Here is a 15,509-nt window from a genome sequence, read left to right on the forward strand (position 1 = left end):
TTAGATACACGGCTCAGCAGACAGTATCACACAGGAGAGGATTAGCTACACGGCTCAGCAGTCAGTATCACACAGGATAGGATTAGATACAGAGCTCAGCAGAAAGTATCACACAAGAGAGGATTAGATACACGGCTCAGCAGACAGTATCACACAGGATAGGATTAGATACATGGCTCAGCAGACAGTATCACACAGGATAGGATTAGATACACGGCTCAGCAGTCAGTATCACACAGGATAGGATTAGATACACAGCTCAGCAGTCTGTATCACACAGGATAGGATTAGATACACGGCTCAGCAGACAGTATCACACAGGATAAAATTAGATACATGGCTCAGCAGACAGTATCACACAGGATAGGATTAGATACACGGCTCAGCAGACAATATCACACAAGAGAGGATTAGATACACGGCTCAGCACACAGTATCACACAGGATAGGATTAGATACACGGCTCAGCAGTCAGTATCACACAGGATAGGATTAGATACACGGCTCAGCAGACTGTATCACACAAGAGAGGATTAGATACACGGCTCAGCACACAGTATCACACAGGATAGGATTAGATACACTGCTCAGCAGTCAGTATCACACAGGATAGGATTAGATACACGGCGTCAGTGGACAATATCACACAGGAGAGGATTAGATACACGGCTCAGCAGTCAGTATCACACAGGATAGGATTAGATACACAGCTCAGCAGACAGTATCACACTGGATAGGATTAGATACACGGCTCAGCAGACAGTATCACACAGGAGTGGATTAGATACACGGCTCAGAAGACAGTATCACACAGGATAGGAATAGATACACTGCTCAGCAGTCAGTATCACACAGGATAGGATTAGATACACAGCTCAGCAGACAGTATCACACAGGAGAGGATTAGATACACGGCTCAGCAGTCAGTATCACACAGGATAGAATTAGATACACGGCTCAGTGGACAATATCACACAGGAGAGGATTAGATACAAGGTTCAGCAGACATTATCATACAGGATAGGATTAGATACACTGCTCAGCAGACAGTATCACACGGGATAGGATTAGATACACGGCTCAGCACACAGTATCACACAGGAGAGGATTAGATACACGGCTCAACAGACATCACACAGGATAGGATTAGATACACAGCTCAGCAGAAAGTATCACACAAGAGAGGATTAGATACACGGCTCAGCAGACAGTATCACACAGGATAGGATTAGATACACGGCTCAACAGACATCACACAGGATAGGATTAGATACACGGCTCAGCAGACTGTATCACACAAGATAGGATTAGATACACAGCTCAGCAGAAAGTATCACACAAGAGGATTAGATACACGGCTCAGCAGACAGTATCACACAGGAGAGGATTAGATACACGGCTCAGCACACAGTATCACACAGGATAGGATTAGATACACGGCTCAGCAATCAGTATCACACAGGATAGGATTAGATACACGGCTCAGCACACAGTATCACACAGGATAGGATTAGATACACAGCTCAGCAGTCAGTATCACACAGGATAGGATTAGATACACAGCTCAGCAGTCAGTATCACACAGGATAAGATTAGATACACAGCTCATCAGACAGTATCACACAGGATAGGATTAGATACACAGCTCATCAGACAGTATCACACAGGATAGGATTAGATACACAGCTCATCAGACAGTATCACACAGGATAGGATTAGATACACAGCTCATCAGACAGTATCACACAGGATAGGGCTAGATTGATACTCTGCGTTCCATAGATCTGTCCGGAGACGCACAGGTGACGTCACGCTGTGTCACGTGTTTCCTTGGCTGGTGACGTTGTAGAGGGAGGGGGAAGAGACAAGATGGCGGCGGCGGGGCTCTGAGGCGGAGTGGGAGTTCCGGGCCGCTATCACTGGGATAATGGCTCTGACAGAGCTTAGGAGACCAACGGGAGAAGTCGGGAGCTGCTGAGCCAGCAGGAGGTGAGTGTCTAAGGCGGAGGCCAGGCTGGGGCTGGAGGAACAGGTGAAGGAATGAGGGAGGCCTGTGTGAGGGGATCTGTCACCGACTGCGGTCCTGAGGCGAAGAGACCCGGAACACTGCTGTGTGTACTGTAGACTACACCCTCTGTGTGTATATACTGCTCCCCCACCCATGTATATTGTTCCCACTGTTACTGTACACTGAACCACACACACACACACACACACACACACACACACACACACACACACACACACACACACACACGTGTGTACCGTCCTCCCTCCCACCCCACACGTGTATATCGTGTGCCGCCGGCCCCCCCCTGCGCGTGGATATCGTGTGCCGCCGGCCCCCCCCCTGCGCGTGGATATCGTGTGCCGCCGGCCCCCCCCTGCGCGTGGATATCGTGTGCCGCCGCCCCCCCCCCTGCGCGTGGATATCGTGTGCCGCCGGCCCCCCCCTGCGCGTGGATATCGTGTGCCGCCGGCCCCCCCCTGCGCGTGGATATCGTGTGCCGCCGGCCCCCCCCTGCGCGTGGATATCGTGTGCCGCCGGCCCCCCCCTGCGCGTGGATATCGTGTGCCGCCGGCCCCCCCCTGCGCGTGGATATCGTGTGCCGCCGGCCCCCCCCTGCGCGTGGATATCGTGTGCCGCCGGCCCCCCCCTGCGCGTGGATATCGTGTGCCGCCGGCCCCCCCCTGCGCGTGGATATCGTGTGCCGCCGGCCCCCCCCCTGCGCGTGGATATCGTGTGCCGCCGGCCCCCCCCCTGCGCGTGGATATCGTGTGCCGCCGGCCCCCCCCTGCGCGTGGATATCGTGTGCCGCCGGCCCCCCCCTGCGCGTGGATATCGTGTGCCGCCGGCCCCCCCCCTGCGCGTGGATATCGTGTGCCGCCCCGCCCGCCCCCCCCCCCCCCCCCGTGTATACTGTATGCTTCTGATGGAAATGCTCAACATGTGCTCATGCTCCTGCATAGGTTTGGGGATCCGTGCTGGAAGCGAAGTAGTAATAATCTTCCATTTAAAGGAATTGTGCTGTATCCACATGGGGCGTAATTGCAACAAAATCTATTGCAGGTTTGCAGCCAAGTCTTCTTATGTTACTTGCAGATTTTGCTGCAGATTCCTTCCTGCTCATAACAGGAAGGTTCACATGTCGCGCATTTAGTGCAGAATTTTCTGCATTACTTGTTTTTCTGCAGATTGTGTGCAGATTCTCTGTAGATTTCACCCTTTGTCACAGCAAAGGTTAAAATCTGCAATGTATTTGGCACATATAGGGGTTGGACAAAATAATGGAAGCATCAACAAAAGTTAGTTTAATATGGTGTAGGTCCACCTTTTGCGGCGATTACAGCCTCCATTCTCCGAGGTATAGATTCATACAAGATGTGAATTGTTTCCAAAGGAACTGTAGCCCATTCTTCAGTTAAAACACCCTCCAGTTCTTTGAGCGACGATGGCGGCGGAAATCGACGTCTAACGAATCTCTAAAATCAACCATTAATGCTCAATAATGTTGAGGTCTGGGGATTGTGGGGGCCAGATGAGATGCTCAACTTCATTACAATGTTCCTCGTGCCATGCTTTAATGATTCTAGCTGTATGAATTGGTGCATTATCTCCCTGAAAGATGGCGTTCCCCTCCGGGAACAGTGCTTGAACCATAGGATTCAATTGGTCACCCAAAATGCCTAAATAATCTCGGCTGTTAATTCTTCCATGAAGGGATATCATTGGCCCGGTGGATCAACATGAAATAGCACCCCAGATCATCACAGAACCTCTGCCATGTTTTACGGTTGGGAGAAGGCAGTCTGGATGGAATGCTTCTTTCGGCTGTCTCCAAACGTACACACGGCCGGAGGTCGGAAATAGGTTAAACGATGATTCGTCTGAGAATATCACATGTTTCCACTGCTCGAGGGACCAATTCTGGAGGTTTCTACACCACTCTAAACGCTTGGAAACATTTGTCATTGAGAGCAGCGGTTTTCTAATTGCAGCTCTTCCGTGGAATCCTGATTTGTGCAGCTCCCGACGAACAGTTTTCGTGGAAACTAGGTTCTGTAGGTGTTCATTGAGCTCAGCAGTGATTTTCGGAGCCGTGGTCTTGCGTTTCTCTCTCACAATTCGCTTTAGAGTCCGACGTTCTCGGTCAACTTCGACTTTTGGCCGGACCTACGGACGTTTTTCCTTCTCTTTCAAACGCTGTCATTACTTTGGAGACAGTACCTCTTGACACGCCAAGCATTCGGGCACTTTCTGTTACACTAGCGCCTGCCATACGAGCACCAACAATTTGGCCTCTTTGAAAATCCGAGAGGTCTGCCATTGGTATCAGGTTCTCATCAATGTTCTTACAATTCTGCAAAACAAACAGTTAATTTACATACACATATCACATAACACAAATAATCAACTACAAAACATTACCATATGTCACGGTTTGCATGTTTATAACATGTTCGTAGATTATGATGCCAAAACGTTAGGTCTTTCCATTATTTTGTCCAACCCCTGTAGAATTGACAGTGTAGAAGATAAAATATCTGCACCACAGGTCATTCATTCTCTGCACAATTTGTTGCATCGATGAAGTGTAGTGGTTGTATTCACTCTTTTCTGGTCATTTTGCTACAAATTTCCATCTATGTGAAACTGGGAAAAGGTCCCTGTCTGATGTTTACTGCCCCCAATACTGGCTCCGCTCATAGTGTTAAGGTACTGTCATACTTAGCGATGTACCAGCGATCCCGACCAGCGATATGACGTGGTCAGGATCGCTGGTACATCGCTAAGTGGTCGCTAGTGAGCTGCCACACAGGCAGATCTCACCAGCGACATCGCTGGGGACGGTGGTCGCTACTTACCTGTCAGACGCGGCGATCCTGCGTCCTCCCGCCCGGCTCCATGCGTCGCTCAACGTCACAGCAGGAAGCTGACGACGAGAAACGGTCCAGGATGTTCTCGCGCGATCAGCGATAACCAGCGGGGGAGCGGTCGGAGGTAAGTATCAGACACAGCGATATCGCTAGCAATATTGCTATAACGTCACAAGTTATAGCGATATTGCTAGCGATATCGCTTAGTGTGACAGTACCTTTAGGATAAGGTGTAATCTCTCCATAAATGTGGAGTGCAACAGATGTCACTGTCGGTCTTTTTCCATTGTTACTTCCTCACTGATCGGAAACAAATGATCCAGAATTATTGCTTCATTTACCGAGACATGACTGTGCCGTATTGTTTATGGGTAATGCTTTTCTTATAGATTTGCATTTGTAATAATCAGTGTACATCATCTATGTCAGTGAGGTGCCAGCGCCAAATCTGGAGGACGCTGGGTACTGTCAATTACCATGGACCTTCACCTCAACATATGATATCCTATTTTTGTAAATTAAAGAAGCAGATGTTTATCATCAGTCACATATATTTCTGATCCTGAGTTATATCCTGTATTATACTCCAGAGCTGCACTCACTCTTCTGCTGGTGCAGTCACTGTGTATATACATTACTGATCCTGTACTGATCCTGATTTACATCCTGTATTATACTCCAGAGCTGGACTCACTATTCTGCTGGTGCAGTCACTGTGTACATACATTACATTACTGATCCTGAGTTACATCCTATATAAGGGTATGTGTCCACGGTCCGGATATGCAGCGCTATGGACGCAGCGGAAACCCGGCTTCACCCAAAGCTCTGCCCCCTGTTGTACGTGCAGTGATTCTGCATGTGCTCATTGAACACATGCGGAATTAACACATCCTATTCATAGACTGTTATTTATCTTGCGGAGACAGAGCGTCTCTGCAAGATAGACATGCTGCGGTCTATAAAAACGCGCCGCATGTCCGGTTACGCAGGTCTGCCACCTGCGTGTTTGCACGCATAGTGGAGATGGGATTTCATAAAATCCCATCCACTATGATGTAACATCTGGACGCTGCGGATTGGACGCTGCAGCTGAATACTGAAGGAATACCCTTAGGGTACCGTTACACATAGCGATGCACCAGCGATCCCGACAACGATATGGATCGCTGGTGCATCGCTAAGTGGTCACTAATAAGCTGCCACACAGGCAGATCTCACCAGCGACATCGCTGGGGTCGGGGGTCGCTACTTACCTGTCAGACGCGGCGATCCTGACGTTCTCCCGCCCGCGTCCATGCCTCGCTCGTCGGCGACACAGGAAGTGGCCGACGAGAAATGATCCAGGACCTTCTCGCGCTACCAACGATGAGCTGCGGGGAAGCCGGTCGGAGGTAAGTATCACATGCAGCGATATCGCTAGCAATATCGCTGCAACGTCACAAAATCGGTGACTTTACAGCGATATTGCTAGCGATATCGCAGTGTGCAACGGGGGCTTTAGGGTATGTTTCCACTGTCAGGATTGGCTCAGTATTTGCTCAGGATTTGATGCAGGTGAAATCTGCATCTGAGGTCACTTGCAGGTCACCTGTGTTTTTTATGCGGATTTTCATTCTTTTTTTTTTCATGCGGATTTGTATGTGTTGTTGTAAGCTAAATGAAGATATAAAAAAAAAAATTGTGATGTAATTTCCTTGTCCAACGTCTTCTTTTACATAGTCCATTGAAGAATAATGTTACACACACAGATATATAGATGGATGATAGATAATAGATCGATAGATAATACCAAGCTCGATATTTAGTAGCAAACATAATAAAATGGTACATAGAGTTAGGCCGGGATCACACATGTGAGAAATGCGGACAAGTCTTGCATCTTAATACTCGGCACTGCCGCCGGTACTAAGGAGCGGAGCGTGCGGCTGCATGTATCTCTATACAGCTGAACGCTCCGGTCCGAGTGCCGGGTATTGAGGTGCAAGACTTGCGTTAGTTTCTTGCAAGTGTGATCCCGGCCTTAAATGTAATATCTGTTTTATTTAAAAAAAAAAAAATGTCGTGGGCTCCCGTGCAATTTTCGGCACCAGACAGAAAGCCGGCGACTGGGGGACAATGTTTATAGCCTGGGAATCTGGTAATACCCATGGATCTTCCCAGGCTATGAATATCAGCCTGCAGCTGTATACTTTGCCTTTACTGGCTATTAAATTAGGAGGGGCCCCAAAAATTATGTAGCATCCCCCTATAACTAATAGCCAGAAAAGGCTATGCAGACAGCTGCAGGCTGATATTAATAGCCTTGGAAGGGGCCATGGATATTGGCTGCCCCCTGGCTACAAATACCAGCCTGCAGCCACCCCAGAAATGGTGCATCTCTAAGATATGCCAATTCCGGCACTTAGCCTCTCTTCCCACTGCCGTGTAGCGGTGGCGTATGGGGTAATAAGGGGTTAATGTCACCTTGCTATTGTAAGGCGACATTAAGCCCAGTTAGTAATGGAGAGGCATCAATAAGACACCTTTCCATTACTAATCCTAAAGTTTGTAAAGGGTTAAATAAACACACGCATGCAGAATAAAGTATTTTAATGAAACAAAACACCACACAGTTTTCCCATTTTATTATACTCTTAATCCATGCGAAGCCCTCGATCTCCTGAAAAAAAAATAAGCACAAATATTTCCTGTTCCGACGTAGTCCTTAATAATGAGTGTCCCAAGACAAGTCCAGCTCTGCTACATCTCGATGCATTACATCCAGACATATAGCAGACCTTGTAGATGTCCACTGGAGATCTCTGGTGATCACCTACACTCTGGTTCTTGTGGTCAGCTGACCGTGAGAACTAGCCCAGTGTGACCAGAGATAACCCCCTGGTCACGTGCATGGCAATTCTTATGTAAATTAGTAGACATGCGTAGTAAGCTGAGTTTTCGCAGTTATTACGCATGTGACTAATCATTAGATGCGGTTTTACCCTCCACTATGTTATAACATCTGGACGCTGCGGGTTTGACGATGTGGATGTACGCAGTGTCAAACCTGCAGCGTTTACTGACCGTGGAAACACAGTCTTATACTCCAGAGCTGCACTTACTGTTCTGTTGGTGCAGTCGCTGTGTACATACATTACATTACTCATCCTGAGTTACATCCTGTATTATACCCCAGAGCTGCACTCACTATTCTGCTGGTACGATTACTGTGTACATGCATTACTGATCAAGAGTTACATCCTGTATTATACTCCAGAGCTGCACTCACTATTCTGCTGGTGCAGTCACTGTGTACATACATTACATTACTGATCCTGAGTTACATCCTGTATTATACTCCAGAGCTGCACTCACTATTCTGCTGGTGCAGTCACTGTGTACATACATTACATTACTGATCCTGAGTTACATCCTGTATTATACTCCAGAGCTGCACTCACTATTCTGCTGGTGTAGTCACTGTGTACATGCATTACATTACTGATCCTGAGTTACATCCTGTATTATACTCCAGAGCTGCTCTCACTATTCTGCTGGTGCAGTCACTGTGTACATACATTACTGATCCTGAGTTACATCCTGTATTATACTCCAGAGCTGCACTCACTATTCTGGTGGTGCAGTCACTGTGTACATACATTACATTACTGATCCTGAGTTACATCCTGTATTATACCCCAGAGCTGCACTCACTATTCTGCTGGTACGGTTACTGTGTACATGCATTACTGATCCTGAGTTACATCCTGTATTATACTCCAGAGCTGCACTCACTATTCTGCTCAGATATGTTGAGATCTGGTTATGTGCAGGGTATTGTTTTTTCACTTTTTGCATGTTCTTTTCTTGCTCAGGTGATATCACTCATAGTGAAAATAACAGCATGGTCACATTTGGTCCCTAAGTAATTTTTACTCCTGGATTGGGGCGGTTGTGACCCGGCAATTTGACATCTTGGCTGCATCTTGTATCTTCGGTTTCCTGTTTACATGAGATAAGATGAACGATGCGCAGTCAGGAATGTAATGGAGGAGAGGTGCCGGACGCTGCATTGTCATGTGATACCTGGTGTGGGGTCACTGTGTGCGGTGGATGAATCTGCTGCTGATCTGCATGTCGCCAGCTGAATGTACTTTCGCATGTTCCCCTTTATATATGAACTAGCTGAAAAGCCGGGCATAGTAACTAACTACCAGGCTGTGGAGTCGGTAAGCCAAACCTGTGACTCCGACTCCTCAATTTCCCTTACACCGACTCCACGACTCCGACTCCCACATATATTGCTTATATTTAAGTGAAAAATTTATTGTAGTACAATGTGAACATCAGACATTTAATCATTTCTATGATCCAATAATCAAGATATTTAGAACATAATATCTATTTATTGGAATACAAGTTTAGAACACAAAACTGTAATAAATTGTAAATATGTAATACACTGTATACATTTACATGTATACGGTACAGACCAAAGTTTGGACACAACTTCTCATTCAAAGAGTTTTCTTTATTTTCATGACTATGAAAATTGTAGATTCATTCTGAAGGCATCAAAACAATGAATTAACACATGTGGAATTATATAATTATAGTGTGAAACCACTGAAAATATGTCTTATATTCTAGATTCTTCAAAGTAGCCACCTTTTGCTTTGATTACTGCTTTGCACACTCTTGGCATTCTCTTGATGAGCTTCAAGTGGTAGTCACCAGAAATGGTCTTCCAACAGTCTTGAAGGAGTTCCCAGAGATGCTTAGCACTTGTTGGCCCTTTTGCCTTCTCTCTGCGATCCAGCTCACCCCAAACCATCTCGATTGGGTTCAGGTCTGGTGACTGTGGAGGCCAGGTCATCTGGCGTAGCACCCCATCACTCTCCTTCTTGGTCAAATAGCCCTTACACAGCCTGGAGGTGTGTTTGAGGCCCATTGTCCTGTTGAAAAATAAATGATGGTCCAACTAAACACAAACCGGATGGAATAGCATGCCGCTGCAAGATGCTGTGGTAGCCATGCTGGTTCAGTATGCCTTCAATTTTGAACAAATCCCCAACAGTGTCACCAGCAAAGCACCCCCACACCATCACACCTCCTCCTCCATGCTTCACGGTGGGAACCAGGCATGTAGAGTCCATCCGTTCACCTTTTCTGCGTCGCGCAAAGACGTGGTTGGAACCAAAGATCTCAAATTTGGACTCATCAGACCAAAGCACAGATTTCCACTGGTCTAATGTCCATTCCTTGTGTTCTCTAGCCCAAACAAGTCTCTTCTGCTTGTTGCCTGTCCTTAGCAGTGGTTTCCTAGCAGCTATTTTACCATGAAGGCCTGCTGCACAAAGTCTTCTCTTAACAGTTGTTGTAGAGATGTGTCTGCTGCTAGAACTCTGTGTGGCATTGACCTGGTCTCTAATCTGAGCTGCTGTTAACCTGAGATTTCTGAGGCTGGTGACTAGGATGAATTTATCCTCCGCAGCAGAGGTGACTCTTGGTCTTCCTTTCCTGGGGCGGTCCTCATGTGAGACAGTTTCTTTGTAGCGCTTGATGGTTTTTGCCACTGCACTTGGGGACACTTTCAAAGTTTTCCCAATTTTTCAGACTGACTAACCTTCATTTCTTAAAGTAATGATGGCCACTAGTTTTTCTTTACACAGCTGCTTTGTTCTTGACATAATACAAATTCTAACAGTCTATTCAGTAGGACTATCACCTGTGTATCCACCAGACTTCTGCACAACACAACTGATGGTCCCAACCTCATTTATAAGGCAAGAAATCCCACTTATTAAACCTGACAGGGCACACCTGTGAAGTGAAAACCATTTCCGGTGACTACCTCTTGAAGCTCATCAAGAGAATGCCAAGAGTGTGCAAAGCAGAAATCAAAGCAAAAGGTGGCTACTTTGAAGAACCTAGAATATAAGACATACAGTATTTTCAGTTGTTTCACACTTTTTTGTTAATTATATAATTCCACATGTGTTAATTCATAGTTTTGATGCCTTCAGAGTGAATCTACAATTTTCATAGTCATGAAAATAAAGAAAACGCTTTGATTGAGAAGGTGTGTCCAAACTTTTGGTCTGTACTGTGTGTGTGTGTATGTGTGTATATATATATATATATATATATATATATATATATATATATATACACACACTATGACTTATCTCAGCTAAGATAAAGCCTAGATCCTCAGGCTACATTCACACTATGGGTGTAGCCGGGATCAAACCTGGGGGGGCAGAATTTCATACTGCACACCTCAGCTGCTGCAGAACCTCATACTTCACACCCCTACACTTGAAAATAAAGCCTGCACCTTAAGAAGATGTGGTGATGAATGCAGTCTATTTATTCCAACTATCAGTTGATGCTGATATTACTGAAGACGAGTAATGCCTGTCCTGGGCGTCCTTTTGGGCAGCTATGAGGTGTACCTGACTGGTGCTAAAAAAAGAGTGTTAGTCTGTGTGCTATCTGGCTTTCATTCTTTTTGGTATAGATATGATATGGTTAGACAGATATGGATATATAGATAGAGCAGATTTCTAATCTGCTCTGCTATTGAAAGCATTATCTATGAGCTCAAAAACCTTTCAGGTGATGCGGTTTTTTAAAAAGCTGATCTGCTTTTGCAACTGAAAAACATATCCTCAAAAAACGCAGGAAAAACGCTGTGTGTGAATGTAGCCTTAGATCAGGAATAGAACAGTCATTTATAGGACATTTCATAACTTTCCCAAATTCCTATGAAAAAATATTCAGCATATTCTGCATTGAACTACTGTACCCAATTTATTATATATTTTAGGAGTCGGTCCATTTTATACCGACACCGACTCCAACTCCACGACTCCGACTCCATAACCCTGCTAACTACGGTTTGTTATAACAATTTATCAAATTATAATACCATATTTTTCGGACCATAAAACGCACCCCAATTTTCAGAAGGAAAATAGGTAAAAAAATAATATTTCAAATGGGGTCCGTCTTACAGTCCGAATTCAGCTTACCTGGGAAGGGATTCGGCACAGGTGGAGGAGTGGTCACCAGGGCTGTGGAGTCGGTAAGCCAAACCTGTGACTCCGACTCCTCAATTTCCCTTACACCGACTCCGACTCCGACTCCCACACATATTGCTTATATTTAAGTGAAAAATTTATTGTAGTACAATGTGAACCTCAGACATTTAATCATTTTTATGATCCAATAATCAAGATATTTAGATAGAACAGAATATATATTGGTGTACTACCCGGTTTTCATTCTTTTTGGTACAGATACGATATGGATAGACAGATATGGATAAATGGATAGATAGAGCAGATTTCTAATCTGCTTTTGCTATTGAAAACATTATCTATGAGCTCAAAAACCTTTCAGGTGATGCAGTTTTTTAAAAAGATGATCAGCTTTTGCAGCTGAAAAACGTATCCTCAAAAAACACAGGAAAAACGCTGTGTGTGAATGTAGCCTTAGATCAGGAATATAACAGCCATTTATAGGACATTTCATAACTTTCCCGAACTCCTATGAAAAAATATTCAGCACATCCTGCATTGAATTACTGTACTCAATTTATTATATATTTTAGGAGTCGGAGTCGGTCCATTTTATACCGACTCCAACTCCAACTCCGACTCCACCAAAATGAGCACCGACTCCGACTCCACAGCCCTGGTGGTCACAGGGGTCATTCAGTGGTCCAGGCTCGTGCGGTGGCGGCTCTGTGCTGGGGCAGGTTGGCTGTGCTGGAGCAACTGGGCTGGGGCAGCTGTGCTGGGGCTGGAGCACCTGAGCTTGGGGCAGGTGAGCTCTGTGGGGTGAGGGTGGCGGCTCTCTGTGCTCCAGTGCATGGGCGGCGGCTCCGCCGCCATTTCCTCCAAGCCCAGAGGCCCCCGCACATCCCTTGCTGGCCGCCGCCATGTTGCGGTGGCCTCCGGGAACATGGACGCCGGGAAGACGCTAGAAAGTGATGTCCCCCAACCCCGCCCCCCCCCCCCCCCCAGGACAATAAAATAAAGTACTAAAAATAATTTATAAAAAATCCCTTTTTGGGAAAAAAACCCAAAAAAAATCAATAAGGCTGTGTACCCACGTTGCAGAGATGCTGCGAAAATTTCCGTAGCATTTCCGCAACTCCCGCCGCGGGAAAAACGCATGCAAATTCACATGCGTTTTTCACGCAATTTTCGCATGCGGAATTCAAGCGCATTCCAAGTTATTTGAAGCATCGCTTGGAATGTGATTGACAGGTTGGTCACACTTGTCAAACATAGTATTTGACTATTGTGACCAACTTTTTACTATTGAGGCTGCCTATGCGGCATCAATAGTAAAAGATAGAATGTTAAAAAAAAAAAAATTGTGATATTCTCACACGCAGCGTTCCCGATCCTCGCGATGCTCTCGTTCCCAGCGATGCCTTGCAAGAACTTTGAAGACGTAGCGGTCTCGCGAGACCGCTACGTCATCACAGGTTCTTGCTGCAAGGCATTACTGGGAACGGGAGTTGGTGGGAGCATCAGTAAAGGGGGTTTTACACTAAGCGATATCGCTAGCAATATCGCTATGTGTGATACTTACCAGCGACCGGCTCCCCCGCTGTCCATCGCTGATCGCGCGAGAATGTCCGGCTCCATTTCTCGTCGGGCGCTTCCTGCTGAGACTTCCTGCTGTGACGACGAGCGACGCTGGACGCGGGCGGGAGGACGCAGGATCGCTGTGTGTGAATGGTAAGTATCGTGCGCTGCGTCGCTGCTGCATCGCTGTGAGATCTTTCTGTATGAAAGCTCACTAGCGATCATTTAGCGATGCACCAGCGATCCTGACCGGGTCGGATCGCTGGTTGGATCGCTGGTGCATCGCTAAATGTAAAAGGCTGCGCGGGACGCCGGAAGGTGAATATAACCTGATTTTAATTCTTTTTTTTTTTTTTCTACAGGGATATGGTACCCAGGGCCTGGAGGACAGTCTCCTCTCCTCCGGACCGTGGGTACCATCTGCACATGATCTGCTCACTTTGCGCATAGTGGGCGTAGCCACATGTGGAAAGTAAGTGGATCAGTGCATTCCTATGGGTGCGGAATCGCCGCGATTCAGCAAAAAGAATGAGCATACTGCGTTTTTTTCTGTAATGCGATTCTGCCGCGGAAAAAAAACGCAGCATTAGCACAGCATGTGCGGAATGCATGGGGTGCGTTCTGTATGTGTTTTTGCAGAGAAAAACGCATATAATCCGCAACGTGTGTACACAACCTAAAAGTACACCTATTTTGTATCGCCGCGTCCGTAACGACCCACCCTACAAAAATGTCCCACTAGTTAACCCCTTTAGTGAACCCCTTAAAAAATAAAAAACAAAGAAAAAAACAATGCTTTCTCATCATACCGCCGAACAAAGTGGAATAACACGCGATCAAAAAGACATACCGTATATACTCGTGTATAAGCCGAGATTTTCAGCCCATTTTTTTGGGGCTGAAAGTCCCTCTCTCGGCTTATACACGAGTCATATACCGGGGGGGGGGAGCGGGGGTGTAAGATCATACTCATCCTTCTCTGCAGCTCCCCTGCTTGTTCCATGTTGTCAGCCCTGCTCTCTTTCTGCTTCAGCGGTCAAATGGTACCCACTCATTAAATATGCCTATATTTAATGAGCGGGTACCACGTGACCGCTGAAGCAGGAAGAGAGCAGCGCTGACAACATGGAACAAGCAGGGGAGCTGCAGAGACAAGCGCCAGGAACGCTGTCTTGCGTCCTCTGCAGTGACATTCAGGTCAGAGGGCGCGATCGCGCCCTCTGCCTGCACAGTCACTGCAGAGCCCGCAACGCTGATGAGCAGGGGGCAGCGACGGAGGTGAGTATACAGGGTTTTCTTTTTGTTTTTTTTTGTAACGGAGGCAGCGGCAGCAGAAGCAACATGATGGGGCCACTCACTGTGCACCCTTGGCTTAAGGTACTGTCACACTTAGCGATGCACCAGCGATCCCAACCAGCGGTATGACGCGGTCAGGATCGCTGGTGCATCGCCAAGTGGTCGCTAGTGAGCTGCCACACAGGCAGATCTCACCAGCGACATAGCAGGGGTCGGGGGTCGCTACTTACCTGTCAGACGAGGCGATCCTGACGTCCTCCCGCCCGCGTCGCTCGTCGGCGCCACAGGAAGCTGACGACGAGAAACGGTCCAGGTAAGTATCAGACATAGCGATATCGCTAGCAATATCACTATAACGTCACAAAGCCAGTGACGTTATAGCGATATTGCTAGCGATATCGCTTAGTGTGACAGGCCCTTTATACGCGAGTCAATAAGTTTTCCTAGTTTTTTGTGACAAAATTAGGGGGGTCGGCTTATACAGGCATATATACGGTATATAAATAAACGTGGTACCTCTGAAAACGGCATCTTGTCCCGCAAAAAACGAGCCATCATACAGCATCATCAGCAAAAAAATAAAAAAGTTATAGTTCGCAGAATAAAGCGATGCAAAAATATTTTTTTAGATAAAATTGTTTTCATGGCATAAAAGCGCCAGAACATAGAAAAAACGACACAAATGAGGTATCACTGTAATCGTACTGAACCGAAGAATAAAACCGCTTTATCAATTTTACCACATGC

At 46.5% G+C, this 15,509-nt stretch overlaps 1 protein-coding gene across 2 annotated transcripts in view; it reads left to right on the forward strand.

Moving 5' to 3' along the window:
• The first annotated feature begins 1,792 nt into the window (after positions 1-1,792).
• BTBD7 (BTB domain containing 7) overlaps positions 1,793-15,509 on the forward strand; it is a 50,643-nt gene continuing 36,926 nt past the window's right edge. Inside the window, exon 1 of one of the 2 annotated variants that reach the window (XM_073578109.1) lies at positions 1,793-1,989. The gene's annotated coding sequence lies outside the window, so the exon portion shown is untranslated. The remainder of the gene's footprint in view (positions 1,990-15,509) is intronic. The other variant, XM_073578107.1, reaches the window with a different exon arrangement.

The sequence above is a fragment of the Dendrobates tinctorius genome, unplaced genomic scaffold (assembly GCF_039654945.1).
Source record: "Dendrobates tinctorius isolate UK_male_01 unplaced genomic scaffold, ASM3965494v1 ptg000058l, whole genome shotgun sequence".
In the NCBI taxonomy this organism is placed as follows: domain Eukaryota; kingdom Metazoa; phylum Chordata; class Amphibia; order Anura; family Dendrobatidae; genus Dendrobates; species Dendrobates tinctorius.